Below are 15,652 nucleotides of genomic sequence, written 5' to 3'. Positions count from 1 at the left end.
ATCGAAGAAGAAGCAGAAGAAGAACTCAAGCAAGCAAGCATCGCTCTCGCGTCATGATCCTTGCATAACCTGTACCTGCAACTGTTGTTGTAGTAATCTGTGAGCCACGAGGACTCAGCAATCCCATTACCATGGGTATCAAGACTAGCAAAGCTTAAAGGGAAAGGAAGGGGTAAAGTGGTGAGGCTGCAACAGCGACTAAGCATATATGGTGGCTAACATACGCAAATAAGAGCGAGAAGAGAGCAAATGGAATGGTCATGAAACTAGCAATGATCAAGAAGTGATCCTGAACTCCTACTTACGTCAAACTTAACCCAAAACCGTGTTCACTTCCCGGACTCTGCCAAAAAGAGACCATCACGGCTACACACACGGTTGATGCGTTTTAATTCGGATCTGGTGTCAAGTTATCTACAACTGGACATTAACAAATTCCCATCTGCCTATAACCGCAAGCACGGCTTTCGAAAGATTATACCTTGCAGGGGTGTCCCAACTTAGCCCATGATAAGCTCTTGCGATCAACGAAGGATATACCTTCTCCCAGGAAGACCCGATCAGACTTGGAATCCCGGTTTACAAGACATTTCGACAATGGTAAAACAAGACCAGCAAGACCGCCCGATGCGCCGACAATCCCGATAGGAGCTGCACATATCTCGTTCTCAGGGCAACACCGGATGAACACTACGTACAACTAAAACCAGACCTCGAGTTTCCCCGAGGTGGCACTGCAAGTGGCTCTGGTTCAGACCAACACTTAGACAAGCACTGGCCCGGGGGGGGGGGCTATAATAAAGATGACCCTCGAGAGAGCGACTCCCAAGGGAAAAATAGGTGGTGGTGAGGCAAATGGTAAAACCAATGTTGGGCCTTGCTGGAGGAGTTTTATTCAAAGCGAACTATCAAGGGGGTCCCATAAATCACCCAACCGCGTAAGGAACGCACAATCCGGGAACATAACACCGGTATGACGGAAACTAGGGGCGGCAAGAGTGGAACAAAACACCAGGCATAAGGCCGAGCCTTCCACCCTTTACCAAATATATAGATGCATTAATTGAATATGAGATATTGTGATATCCCAACAAAAACCTATCCATCATGGAGCAATCTTCAACTTCACCTGCAACTAACAACGCTATAAGAGGGGCTGAGCAAAGTGGTAACATAGCCAAGCAATGGTTTGCTAGGAAGGGTGTCAAAGGTTAGAGGTTCATGGCAATTTGGGAGGCTTGATAAATAGGTGATAGGTAGCGCAACATAGCGATAGAACGAAGCAACTAGCATAGCAATGATAGTAGTGAGATCCAGGGTAGCGGTCATCTTGCCTGAAATCCCGCAAGGAAGAAGAACGAGTCCATGAAGAAGACGAACGGGAGTAGTCGAACGAATCCTCATAATCGCAACATTACCGGAACTAAGAAGCAACACCGGAAAGAAACAAACAACATGGTAAATGCACAAGCATAAACATGGCATGATGCACAAACAAGTATGATGCATGTCCGGTTTAAAGAGCATGGCATGGCAAAGTGCAACAAACAATACTACAAATTAAGTGGAGCTCAATATGCAACGAGTTGCATATTGACAAAACTTCACAACATTTATTTAGTTCGCTCTCGTTTAGGTACACAACAATATTAAATGTTGTTAAACATGTCAAGAGGTGAAGCAAGAGAAAACTAACTATCTAGGCAAGTTTAAATGAGGCCGGAAGTTACAAACAACAATTCTGGAAAATCCCCATATGCAAATTATGAATTTGGTACTGTTCTGCCCTAAACACAATTTTTGTTGTTTGTTAAACAGGAAAATAAAGTGCAACATGTTAATCTATGCATTATTCCACCCCATTTACATATCAAGTTTATTTAAAACGGAGCTACGATTATTTAGTTATGAAATAAACCATTTTAGTATGTCATTTATGCAAAATTAATGGAAACAACAATTTTAAACATCTTAGACATGAATGGAAGTTGGACATTGTGAAACTATATGAAAATCTAAGCAAGATGCATATATGACATGTTTCGATCCGATGCACGATTATTTAAATATGAGTAAAGCAAATAAATGGCATTTCCTGCAACTATGCAATACTGGGTAAAATAACTAAATGCACAGGCAGAAAAAAACATGCAATGAGCTAGGACAGAGACGCATCAATAAAACAAAACAACAACGAAAAAGAAGAGAACCTGGAATTGAACCCAGTACCTCCTGAATCGTTGCAGACTCTGAAAACCACTGGGATAGCAGTGTATTGGTGATATGAGATGGGATGGATGCAACATGAAGAAGAACAAGGGCTTGATATGGATGAGCCAAAATTGGTGCAAAAAGATGTTGGCATGGTGATTTGATCCCTGGTTGCAAACCTGCTAGTCTAACCAGTAGTACCAAGAGTGCACCTAAGATAATTCGCAGGAAACTGTAACTGAACCAACAGTTCCAGCGAACCTGACAGAAAGATGAAAAAGAAACAGGGCAAAATTGTGGGCACCCTGGGTAAAATAACTAAATGCACAGGCAGAAAAAAACATGCAATGAGCTAGGACAGAGACGCATCAATAAAACAAAACAACAACGAAAAAGAAGAGAACCTGGAATTGAACCCAGTACCTCCTGAATCGTTGCAGACTCTGAAAACCACTGGGATAGCAGTGTATTGGTGATATGAGATGGGATGGATGCAACATGAAGAAGAACAAGGGCTTGATCTGGATGAGCCAAAATTGGTGCAAAAAGATGTTGGCATGGTGATTTGAACCAACAGTTCCAGCGAACCTGACAGAAAGATGAAAAAGAAACAGGGCAAAATTGTGGGCGTCCTGGGATCAAATCCCAGGACCTCCTGGATGTGTGCATGAGGGAGAAACCACTGGGTTAGCTTAGCATTCGTGATACAAAGTGCGCCCAGGCTCTTTTGAGCTATCCAACAACAGGTCGAGCTTGGCCATGGCTGCACGGCGACAACCGGCGGCGAGGGCAAGCACAAGCGACGGCCGTTGGGGTGATGAACCTGCGGCGGGCGTGCGGATTTGGGAGGCGGTGCTACCAGCGGAAGGCTTGAGGGTGTGTGGAAGCTGTGTGAGTGAGCATGCGTGTACAGGAGCGAGCATGGCGAGCTACAGGCGCAACCATGAACGGCGGCCTGGTGGTGATGATGCGTGAGGATATGCATGTGATGTTTGGCGTGTTCTGGAGTTGCACGCGCAGGTGCAAGGAAGGGGCGGCCATGTGCAACTGTGAGTGTGTGCGCGCTAGGCAAGGCTAGGAAAAGGACGCGGGTGCTCGAGCTCGAGCACGGCTCGACTCAGGGCATGGCAAGCAGCGGCGACGGCAACAGGGTACGGTGAGCCGGCGGCAGAGCTGCGAAAGAAGGCACGAGGCCAGTGGGACGTCTACGGAGCCAACTGGGCCTCGGAATGCGCGGGATGCAGAGAGCGTGTTGCTGGATCCTGAGAAAATTTCAGAAAACACCAGAGCGGCGAGAGCGCGATGTGAAACCGATCCCAGGCACGTCTACGGTGATTGATATGCGGCAGCAGAAGAGATAGGGGTAGCAGGCATACCTAGCTCACCCAAGGACACGGATAAATCAATGTAGACGAGCCATCGACGACGCGGACGAGCTCTGAACCCGACGCAGTTCCTGTCCGAGGAAGAAGGAAGCAGAGGAAGACGTCAGGCACGGGACTTGGCGACTCCTTATGTGACGCAGATGTAGCAGCGGGCGAAGAGGACGTCGACGAACTTGAGGGACACGAACGGCGAGGAAGAAGACGAAGGAGTTCACGGCGGCGACATGGCTGGTCCTCCAGTGCGCTCGGGATGCGCGGGAGCGATGGATCGGATGGATTGGCGTGGCTTACTGGGTGGCGGCAGAGATGGGGAAAAGAGGGGGATCGGGGGAACCCTAGGGAAGCAGGGGCGAATTTATAGGAGGGCCAGGAGGCGTCGAGGAGTCGTGGTGAAACCACGATGGCCATGTGCGCTCTTCACTGAGAGTTACTGTGAGAGAGAGAGGGTGCGTGAGGTGGAAGAAAAAGGTGAGGGGAGAGGATGACAGGTGGGTCCGGCCCGGTGCATGAGCAAATTTACCAAGGGAAGAGGAGCAAAGGCCAGGCACGGGCTGGGTTGCGGGTGATGTTGGGCTGCGCTGCAGCTGCGCTGGGCTGTTGGTTTCCTCAGCTTCTTCCCTATTTTTCAAACAGAAAAGAAGAGAGAAAAGTGCAGGGAGTTTGGATAGGGTAGTAGCCAAGATGAAAATATTTATGGACTGCTGGTATAATGGAAAATTCAGTAAAATTGGTTTGGATATTTTACAGACAGAAATTTAAATCAAGTTTGAATGAAGAGTTAAATTCTAGCCCAACCAAAACAACTTACAAAGAGCTGCAACTTGGAAGAGAGGGTGTAGGCATGATGTAAGATTTACAGAAAAATAAGTGATCATTTTACTGGGACAGGAAAATGCCACTTGCAATAAATGTGTGAGAATTGAAAGGAAGAGGCTAGTGACGGGGTGTTGCACTTGATGATTTAGATGGAAGGGCAAGATGGAACAACAAAGAAGATGAGGAGAAAGAGTTCACAAAGATAACAAGCACACAACAAATGTGCACACGATGAATATGCACACTACAAGGATGATCATGATGCAAATGCAACAAAATGACATAGGCAAAATCACATCATGAAGCATAGAACAAAGCAAGTGAGACGACCATGGCAAGCAAACAAGGATGGTACAATGCAATATAATAAAATATGAGCATGATGCAAGAGCAAAATATGGCAATGGCATTCATCATGAACATGGCAACAACATATGGAGGAAATGAAATATGCAAAATAATTATAATAATGCAACAAACATAAAAAACACACGGCAACAACTAAAATAAATGGAAGACATCTGGAGCATCGGATCCGGGGCGTTACACTAGCGTAGCCGGACTCGCGTGAGGGTGAGGAAGAAGATGAACACACCAGTTTACCCAGGTTCAGGCCACCTTGCGGTGTAAAATAATGCTCCTTTTTTTGGTGGACTGGCCTCACGAGGGGCTGAGGATGAGCAAGTACAGAGGATGAACAACCTTGCAAGGGCTCACGGTCAGATTCGAATGGATCCGATCGGGGGAGGATCCCCTCAGCGGTGGTGGCTAACCTATATTTATAGTGGCCTCGGTCCTCTTCCCCCAAAACCTAGGCGGGAAGGGATCACACAGTGGCCAATTTGAAAGGGGACAAGTAGTATGTCTTATCCTGATGAAAGGTGGTCTTTGCCTGCAAAGTTTCTGGTTGTGACACAGCGGTGGGCTCCACGACATCCGTCCTGCCATGCTGGTGGTCTTGGTCTCTTTGCACCGGGATGGAAACCTTTGCCATATTCCTCTAGAACCCATGACTGTCCTTGCCTCCTTAGCACCAAATAGGAAACTACTTTCTCTGCGCCCGTTGGCGCCCGCCTGGCCTTGGTCATCATGGCTTGCGTCATGGCGGCCTCATGAGGCTGGGTACCTGCATAGAAATCTCCGCTCCTCGAGATGCCATCTGGGAAGGCTGCTCCCTCGGGAGGTCTTGGTGTCGTCCGCCTCGCAAGGCTTGGCCGCTCACGAGGGTGTTGTCTTGATGGTCTTGGAGGTGGGCCGTACTAGGTCGTCGAAGGAGCCATGCTATGGGCCGTAGGCAGGCAAGTCTGGGTACCATGGTTCCTAGAACGCCGACAGTAGTAAAGTGATGGAAATGATGGTGCAAGTGTAAAGATAAATAATTCAACTAAATTAAATAATTAAAGTTGCGAAATGAGACTTGAGACAAATGGGTTCGAAGTGTTCCCAGGGAGTCTGGAATCCCCTCTAGTCTGCATCTATAGCGGTGCCTAAACACAATACTACTTTGGATTCCTAAGCCACTTTGCATATTTCTTTAGTGGGCAGAGCCGGTACAGATACGTGCATACTCTAGGTAGCCCCTGATACATCTCCAACCTATCTATACTTTTTGATTGTTCCATGCTATTATAGTATCAATCTTGGATGTTTTATATGCAATTATATATCATTTTTGGGACTAATCTATTAACCTAGTGCCAAGTGTCAGTTGCTGTGTTTTTCCCTGTTTTTGGTTTTCCAGGAAATTAGTACCAAATGAAACAAAACTTTTTGATGATTTTTTCTGGACAAGGGAGACCCTAGAAGGTCCGGGAGGAGACCAGAAGGCAAACGAGGAGACGACAAGGCAACATGGCACACCCAGGGGAGTAGGCGCGCCCTGATGCCTTGGGGGCCCCTCGTGGATCCGTCTGACCTAATTCCACCTCTGTAAATTCTATAAAATCGGGAAACCGACAGAGAGCCACCCAAAATTCTTTTTCCGCCGCTGCAAGTTTCTATTCTTCCACGGTCCCATCTGGAGGCCTTTTCCGGCACCCTGCCGGAGGGGGAATCGATCACGGAGGGCTTCTACATCAACCTTGTTAACCTTCCAATGATGTGTGAGTAGTTTACCACAGACCTACGTGTCGATATCTAGTATCTAGATGGCCTTTTCTCTCTCTTCGATCTTCAATACTATGTTCTCCTCGATGTTCTTGCAGATCTATTTGATATAATATTCTTTTGCGATGTGTTTGTTGGGATCAGTGATGAATTGTGGGTTTATGATCAAATTAATCATGAATATTAATTTAGTCTTCTCTGAATTCTTTTATGCATGATTATTATAACTTTGCATTTCTCTCCAATTGATCCGTTTGATTTGGCCAACTAGATTGATTTATCTTGCAATGGGAGAGGTGCTTTGCAATGGGTTCAATCTTGCGGTGCTCTATATCCCGGTGACAAAAGGGGACAAGACACGTATTTGTATTGTTGCCATTAAGGGGAAAACAACGGGGTTTATTCATATTGGTTGGATTTACTTTGTCTACATCATGTCATCTTGCTTAAGGCATTACTCCATTTTTCATGAACTTAATATTCTAGATGCATGCTGGATACACTACAAAAAAAGACACATCCCGACATTTTGGGCCGAACAATTTTTTTCTGTCATACTTATGACACTTCTATGATGATAATTGTGACAAAACCCGGTATCATCATAGATTTGGCGGGCTCCTACTTCTATGACAAAAATTCATGACAGAAAATGGGCTTTTCGTCCTGGGCGGGCCGAAGACGCAACTGCATGACATTCTTTGGGCTGTCCATGATGGAAAAAACCATGGTAGAAGCGAGGGCGAGGAAAATTTCGGCGAGTTCCCGGTTATGGTGGGTGGTCGGGGGCCGAGCGATGTGCGTTTCTCTCATACACGTACACACATGTGTGTGAGGCGTTGGGCTCTAACTAAACGCGAGCTAGGCGTCGGGCTCTAACTAAACCCGAGCGATTGCACTGCAGGCTACGTGTTACTGAACCCGAGCGATCGATTGATGGCTGTTAACTGAACCAGAACGAGCGATTCCTTCGCTACTGCTGCTAACTGAAGCCGATCGATGCTGCCTCTGGATGAAAAGTGAGCGTTGCGGGGGGGGGGGGTTGGATGAACAATGGGTGGTGGGGGTGGTAGAACAGGACCCCGTGGCATTGCCTCTGGTTGAACAGAACCCCGATCGATCGAGCCGATTGGGGCTGGATGAATATGACCCTGTGGTGGGCTGGATGAATAGGACGACCCCGTGGAGGGCTGGATGAACAGTAGATGGTGGAGGGGTGGATGAACAGTATCTTGTGGAGGGGTGGATGAACAGTAGCCCGTGGAGGGGTGGTTGAACAGGAGCCCGTGGAGAGGGGTGGTTGAACAGTAGCCGATGGAGTAGCGCGCGGTGGAGGCTGGATGAACAGGAACCCATGGATGAACAGTCGCAAGTGGAGGCTGGAGGAGGTCGACGGTGGATGAACAATAGCCCGTGGAGGCTGGAGGAGGTCGACGGTGGAGATGAACAGTACCCCTTGGAGTCCCATTTTACGGTACGCCATACCCCTCCCGATGAACAAGACCCCCGTTTCGACCGTAGCGCTCCAACACAAGTCCGTTTCCTCCGTTTTGCGGTATGCCACACCCCTCGTGATCAACAGGACCCTGTTTCTACCGTAGGAGGTCCAACACAAGTCCGTTTCCTCCGTTTTGCGGTACGCCAGACCCCTCCCGATGAACAGGATACCGTTTCGAACGTGGCCGGTCAAACACAAGGCCGTTTCTTCCATTCTGTGGTACGTCAGGCCTCGTTTCCATCACCTGTTCTATCCAAGCCGGTTGGCTCCCAGGCGTTCCGTTGCCTCCTGATGAACACGACACATTCCGTTGCCTCCCGATGGACACGACGCATTCCGTTGCCTCCCGATGGACACGACGCATTCTGTTGCCTCCCCATGAACATGACGACGATGCAGTTTCTCCGTCCCGACCCAGCCATCTACACGAGCCCTGGCCATACGTATGCGTGAGTAGGCGTTCGAGACCCCGCCCATATGTACGTACGTGGACGTATTTTCTTTCTTGCATACTGGCCGCTGTACGTACGTGTACATGCTACGTGCCCGCCTCTACTACGACACGTGCATGCCTCTACATCCACCAGTGTGTACGTTCACATTCGCGACCAGAATGACAATGCTACGTACGCTTCGACCAGGTGGGTCCCGACTGTCAGGCACTTCCTTGCATGCGAAGATGTAGCTAGTGGGTCTCAGCAGTCAGGGGGGCGAATTGTTTTTTTTCCCGGATGCACTTCCTTGCATGCGAAGATGTAGCTGGTGGGTCCCAGCAGTCAGGTGGGAAACATTTTTTTCGCGAAATACAGTGGCCCGTCTGGTGGGTCCCCGCTGTCAGGTGGAGGAATAATTATTTTGCACGTAATAAGGAGGCACTTCCTTGCGGCTGCCTTGGACCCAACTGTCAGCCTCTCCATGTACAGTACTCTTCCAATGGAAGTTGGTCGTTGACCACATTGACCACGCCGCGCTGAGAGCACCACAGCGGTGGATGACGGCGAGGCCTAGGACGGGGACGACACGGAGCCGGGGAAGACGCGATAATGGATGCCCATGCGGAGAGGAGTACGAGGGTTCACTGGTTCGGCTGCGGTGTGAGGCTGCCATCGCTGCAGAATAACAGGGGGTGTGGGTGAGTAAAGGGATGGCCTGGCCAGCGGTGGGAGTAGTAGGAGGAGGTGAGGCCTCCACGGCATCACAGCCGGCCATGGGAGGCAGGAGCATGCGGCACGACCGGCGCTGCTTTGGGCGGCTGGAGCAAGAAGACCAGAGGTTGAAGAAGCACTACGGCCGTTGGATGGACATCGTACGGTCACTGGAGCTAGAATCGTTCATATTGACTAAATTTGACAAAGGCCTCCGTCCCAGTCAACTTAGTAGGCCCACAAGTCAGCCTCCCACCAAGGTGGGTCCCAGCTAGCAGGGGGAGTATTCATTTTTTGTGCGTAATAAGGAGGCACTTCCGGTGGGTCCGAGCTGACAGCGGGGGGAACGTTTTTTTCGCGAAATACGGCGGCCGGTCCGATGGGTCCTAGCAGTCAAGGGGGAAACATTTTTTTCGTGAAATACTGGTGGCCCGTCCGGTGGGTCCCTGCTGTCAGGTGGAGGAATAATTATTTTCCGACTAATAAGGAGGCACTTCCTTGCGGCTGCCATGGACCCAGCTGTGAGCCTCTCCACGTACAGTACTCTTCCGATGGAAGTCGGTGGTTGACCACATTGACCACGCCGCACCGAGAGCACCATGGCGGTGGATTACGGTGAGGCCTAGGAAGGGGACGACGCGGGGCTGGGGAAGACGCGGCAGTGGATGCCCACGCGGAGAGGAGTACGAGGGTTCACTGGTTCGGCTGCGCTGCCATCGCCGCAGAATAATAGGGGGTGTGGGTGAGTAGAGTGGAGGGATGGCCTGGCCAGCGGTGGGAGTAGTATGAGGGTGGTGAGGCCTCCGCGACAGCACAACCGACCATGGGAGGTAGGAGCAGGCGACACTACTGGCGCTGCTTTGGGCAGCTGGAGCAAGAAGACCAGAGGTCGAAGAAGCACTACGGCCGTTGGATGGACATCGTACGGTCACTCGAGCTAGAATCATGCATATTGACTAAGTTTACAAAGCCCTCCGTCCCCGTCAACTTAGTAGGCCCACTATACTGGGTCCCAGCTAGTAGGGGAGTATTCATTTTTTTGTGCGTAATAAGGAGGCACTTCCTTGCATGCGAAGATATAACTGGTGGGTCCGAGCTGTCAGTGGCGGTAACATTTTTTTCGGGAAATACAGAGGCCCTTTCGGTGGGTCCTAGATGTCAGGTGGAGGAATCATTATTTTGCGCGTAATAAGGAGGCATTTCCTTGTGTGCGGCCGTGGACCCAGCTGTCAGCCTCTCCACGTACAGTCCACTTCAGATGCATGTCGGTCGTTGACCATGTTGACCACGCCACACCGAGAGCACCAGGGAGGTGGACGACGGCGAGGCCTAGGAAGGGAACGACACGGAGCCAGGGAAGACTCAGCAGTTGTTTCCCACGCGGAGGGGAGTACGACTATACGATGGTTTAATAGTTTGTGTGCCATCACTGGAGAATAACAGCAGGTGTGGGTGAGTAGAGGGATGGCTAGGCCAGCGATGGGAGTACGGTGGGGCGGTGAGGCCTGCGTGGCAACACAGCCGGCCGCAGGGAGGAGGGAGCAGGCAGTCCCGCCGACGCTTGTTTGAGCGGCTGGAGCAGGAAGAGCAGAGATTGAAGAAGCACGATGGCTGTTGGATGGACATCCAACAGTCACTGCTTGTGCGTCAACCTTTTTCTAAGAAAGCCTCAAATCTGTGGAAAACAGCATACATGCCATCTACCATTATTTCTAATAATTTACAACCCATTTGCTAATTCTTACGGTGTTTTTTGAGCCCATATTCTTTTTATTAGTATTACAGCCCATATTGTGGCCAGGGTTAAAAAAATATACGAAATTTTGCATATGTCGGTGCGGTCTGGACTGTTTCTAATCCCGAAATTTCGAGTCACATTCAGACTGATTTAAAAAATAAATGTATATCAATATAAAATCCAATAAATTGTCCACGCATAAAAATCAATGCAATTTAAAATCTCGAAATGAAAAAAAAGATATTTGAAACTAATTGCCGGTTTGACGTGTTTTAAAAATGTATAACCCATTTCTCATTACTGATAGGCCATTTTCTCGGCCAGCCGAATGAAGCTCTCCTCGTCTTGAAAGATTTGCAGCCCAACAGGCCTGACAAAGCAACTTACTTGACAAATCACAAAAAAACTGGGCTAGCCATTTTCAAAAGGAAAAAAAAACTACTGGGCTGGTCTGTGGTAAACATAAAAGAAAAGGCTGTCTAGACAGGCCAGAGTGTCCCGCCCAGCCCAGTTGACACCCTGCTTCCATCTGAAAAACAAATTAGATAAATGCCACTCCAATTATGGCGATTCATAAAAATGCCACTGCAATTTCCAAACTTGAAAAATGCCACTTCAATTTTTGCAAACTTTGAAAAACGCCACTGCAGTTTGCAAACTTTGAAAAACGCCACTCCAGACTTCGAAAAATGCCACTAGAAATGGCATGAAATGGCATTTTTCAAAGTTTGGAAATTGCAGTGGCATTTCTTGGAAATACCAGATTTGGAGTGGCATTTATCAAATTAACCCAAAATAAAAATAACTGGGCGAGCTGCTGGGTCCCTGGTGTCAGCCGCTCGTTGTGCAATTCTCTCGTTTATTGACTACGTTGAGAATGGCATGGGACCCAGATGTCAGAAATCCATTAGGAGGAGCCATTTTTTTATTGGCTTGAAATAAGGAGGCACTTGCTTGCATACTGCCATGACCTTGGCGGGTCCCTGCTATCATCCTCTCCACGTACAATCATCTCCTGATTGTGTACGCGTCAACTTGGTAGGCCCACAAGTCAGCCTCTAAACCAGTGGAGGAAAAATACAACCCATTTAAAAAAATAACAGCCCATTCCATACGTTCAAACAGAAAGTTCAACATTCAGAGCAAAGTAACAGGTCTGATCCACATATAGAGTACTGAACTTCCACGTTGACAACCATCATAGCCAAGTTAACTATCTACTCCCACTAATACTCTAGTAGCATACAAGTACTAACTTACTCTTAGCTAACTAGACGATGCTGGCCGCCATCTGCGGTAAACGCTAAACGCCAGCACCGGTGTCCTGCGCCTCGCCTCGGACTTGCCAGAGGTGCGATAGGGTGCGTTGCTCGCACACGTTGGCCCTTTCCATGCCGGCGTGGTCCACCAAAGCTTCGGCTTCTAAGCGGGAAACCCACTTGACGAGCTGGTAGTAAAAATCGGCGTCGCGAACGCATGCGTGTCCGACAGCCTCCAGGGCTATTTGCCGGGCGCCGGCATCCAAATAGTCGGCCCAATTGCGGGTGCTTGGCTCATGACTCAGAGCGTCGATGCGCTGCTGCTCCATGTCCTGCTGGCGGCGCAAATCGGCAATACGCTGCTCCTCCGCCAGGCGGTCGCGCTCCAAAAACTCCTGCTCCTCTGCCAGGCGGTCACGCTCCAACAAGTCCTCGATCTCCGCATTTCCATCTAAAGACAGATAGAATGCCTCCTCCCTCCATGTGTCTTCCGGTGAAAAACTGAACACTAGTTCCAGCGGTGACCGCCTCCGGCCTCGCCTACCGTGGATGGGCGGGGGCATGGCGGACGTGGCGAGTGACGTCGGGCCGGTGGGGGCTTATGAGGATATGGCGAGTTGGGTCACGGTGCCGCCGGAGAAGGCCAGGAAACAGTACTTATAGGCGGAAGGTAGCGCGACGGTCATCAGAATTCAATGCATAAGCAGGCATGGCTTAGCGCGCCAGCTTGCCATGGAAAACTAGAGAAACTGAAATTATGACTGTGCCGTCCCGTCCCGTCTGGGTCGCACGCTGGCATGACGGTCAAACGAGTGCACTCGAATCATCTCCCTCCTTGTCAATAATGATTCCACGGATGTAAAAAGCCCGCAAAAATTAAAGCGCATCTTTTTTCGCATCTGTTAGCTGCCTTAATTACGAATCGCTTGCAGCCAGTACGCGGAGCAGCATGCAATGAGTCGCAGCCGAGGGCACGCATGCAGCCACTTAAATCGCTGGAATTAATTAGGCTTAAACTTCTGCATGCCGTTAATTATTGCCATGCCTTGGTCTTGCTGCTTTGCTCATGGGACTAATAAACCCGGACGGAGGGAGTACCTTGGTTGGTGAGAGGTTTGAATTAAGCCCTGCAAACCAGAAATGAGGTACTAGTACATGTGTGATCCACTATTTATTCGTGTAGGATCGCGTAGGTCGTTTCTTGAATTGAGCCCTACAAACCAGAAAGGAGATAGTACGTGCATGATCTGCTATTTATCCATGTAGGATCGAGTAGGTAGGATAGTGTAGCTTGTTAGTTTCTTCAAAGGTAGGCATTTTTATTCAAAAAACTACCACTTCAGATCTTGCGTCACAAATAAAACTGCCAGGAGCGCATTAGTAGGCTAGCTAGTGATCGATCAGTAACTTATAAAAACTGAGCGAACAGAAATAAGTAACCGTTAATGCATCTCAATGATTCACAGATCATATACAAATATGTAGCTCCAAAAGCAAAGATCTAGAAAAAACATCTGTTCTTCCTACTAACATGGATGCTTCTCTTGTCCAACATTCATTATAGACTGAAAGACAAATTTGTTTGTGAAGTCTACAATTCCTCTTGCAAACATAAGTGGTTTCACCAACAGCTAGAACCATGAGAATGAACCACACATGATGGAGGAACATCCACTGCAATATGATTTGGTCTTCTCTCGATCACACGGCGATACTATTTTTGGAATACAAACTTTAACTTAGGTAAAATGATGCCCATTGTATAATCAGACCAAAGCAATGAAGCACCTAGTGTTGGCCAATAAATAGTACAATACTACTTTTCTGCAGTCCATGAAGTGACTATCCAATCTTTCTGTGTCTATTTTCAAATGGCACTTCATGCAGTGACTATACTATTCTCTTGTGCAGTTCAACCAAAATTGCAGTCACTTTGTTTGTTTGCCAAATAGCAACGGGCAGACATCTCTGTCTGCACAAATATCAAGCAGCTAGTAAACATATACCACACCTTGTATTTTCGGTTTAAACATGTCTCTTCCGCTAAGTATTTGTCATGTTCTGCATTGGACAATTTGATACAGTTATGTTTTCCCCTGGACAATTTCATACTGAATTGATTTGCTGGTTTAGAGCAGAAATATAGCGCCTATTCCTCATCAGACCAAGGATATCCATGTTTGCAGTGATGGAAGAGGTGAAATCGATACAACCGAAATTGAGCATCCAATCACCGAATCCTGTCCTGCACCTCCAATGTAGGTCCACCCTGCCAATAAATTCACATGCAAACCACTAGTATTACTATCTAATGACAGTACAAAAAGAGTAGCAAGATAGTAGCAAACCATGTACCTTCGTAATGAACAGCTCATAGTGCCACCAATTGGATATAAAGGTTTGGAAGAAAACATGCTCCTAATGTTGAACCAGTTGGACTTTTTGTGCAGTTCCACTAAAATCGAGCATCCCTGTTTGCATAGATATTGAAAGTGTGATTACTATAAAAAAGACACTAGTTGAAGCATAGACTCACAAATATAAGCATTCCAATTTCTTAATGGAAAAGGTAGCAAGACTGTTTCTAACCACCTGTTTGAAGGAATAAATAAGGCAACAACGACTGATGTCAGAAAGGCATATAGAGTTCTTTTTGAAAGAATGATCGACTCCTGACCTTTCCTATTCTTTTAAGCATATTTTGTGCAGTTCAACTAAAATAAAATGCCATCACCGCCTTGACAATTCAGTGACACTGTACAAAAGGAAATGACTTAACATTACACCATGATGTCAGGTATGTAGTCGACAGGCATTAGAGACAAACATACAAACCTCCTCCGATAACATAATGAACATTAATTTTAACAAAGGTGCGACTAGCTTTACCGGGATAATTTGAGTGAACTCTACACCCTCTATTCCTTAATATAAGACGTTTTTGTAGTTCAATTTAAAGTACCCAAGCGTCTAGTATTTAGAAAAACAGGTAGTAGTTTTCTTGAGCACATATCTGGGAAAGCTTGCCACACTTTATTTATGTCCATACGCTAATGCAACACCATTCGAATACTACAAATATACACTAATCCAGTGGCTAGTGCAACAGTAGAGTAGTTAGTTTATTACAGGGTACAGTACAATGGTTTTACCGAACAAATTTCAATAAACTCTAGCACTGGAAGATTTCTATAAGAATTAACAATACAAAATGTAAAGGTAACAAGTTTTAGCATTGGTATACTAGCTGTGCATGAGCATTAAACCAAATACAAAAGTCTGAAGGTTACTAGCATTATTAACTAATGACAGTATAAAAAAAATTGCAAACCATGTACCTCCAAGGTAAATATCATTTCGAACTCGTGGGGACCATAATAATTGCTATCCCAATCTTGATAATCGATCAAACATAAAAACTTGATCGGACGAATCAAGAGAATAGCCAGAGGAGGAGGTGCCCACTCTTGACCTTTCCTCTTGTCTTCATAATT

The sequence above is a fragment of the Triticum aestivum genome, chromosome 2B, assembly GCF_018294505.1.
Source record: "Triticum aestivum cultivar Chinese Spring chromosome 2B, IWGSC CS RefSeq v2.1, whole genome shotgun sequence".
Taxonomy (NCBI): domain Eukaryota; kingdom Viridiplantae; phylum Streptophyta; class Magnoliopsida; order Poales; family Poaceae; genus Triticum; species Triticum aestivum.
Note: the sequence above shows the minus strand (reverse complement) of the source record.